Source organism: Penaeus monodon, chromosome 32 (genome assembly GCF_015228065.2).
Source record: "Penaeus monodon isolate SGIC_2016 chromosome 32, NSTDA_Pmon_1, whole genome shotgun sequence".
Taxonomy (NCBI): Eukaryota; Metazoa; Arthropoda; class Malacostraca; order Decapoda; family Penaeidae; genus Penaeus; species Penaeus monodon.
In genome coordinates this window covers 23,822,000-23,822,748 of record NC_051417.1, presented here as the reverse complement: position 1 = coordinate 23,822,748, position 749 = coordinate 23,822,000, and positions in this window count along the sequence as shown.

Here is a 749-nt window from a genome sequence, read left to right as displayed (position 1 = left end):
AGGTAACCCGTTTCATGTCGCAGCATTCGACTTAAATGATATACCACATGATGAGTATTAAACAGTTGCATGGCAAATTACTTAATTTAATGATTGCAGACATACTGCTGAGTTCATTAAAATAAAGTTGTTGTTTTTTTCATTCAATGATGCCTACCAAACACTTAACTACATAACCACGAAACATTTGCCATCACGTGCAAAACTGATTATTGTGGATCACTGTCGATGTGAGATCAATGTTAGGGTTATTCGAGCGAGAGATCTAGTGACGAAGTCCTATCGTGTGCACGCCCAAGTTCCTCTCTTGCTTGGTTCTCAAAGTTTGTTTTCCCAATCCAAGTCTATGCTAGTCGCATTCAGCCCTGCCATCCAACTTCGTCATAACTGCTTCAAACCCATTCTCCCCTTAAAGAGTTACAGCTGTAGTTATGGGCAATTAATCCATAAATTGGAGTAGTAACAGTTCTTCGCCTGGGATTCCCGGCGTGGCCATCTTAGGGTCTGGAACACTGAATAAGCCACTCAAGATGCAGGTCATGGTCGCCCTGTTACTTCTACCAGGATGGTTCCTTGTAACAAAACAGCCGAGGGAAGAGGTTGAAGCTTGGGAGTTATATTCAATACGGCATAAGCAGTATGAGAGGTGGCTAAGGAACCGAGTGCGAATTGTTATTTCACTTTACCGCTGCATTGTAAATGCTCCTCGAGTTAGTGACAAAACACAATTCTGTATAGAAAAAAAGTTT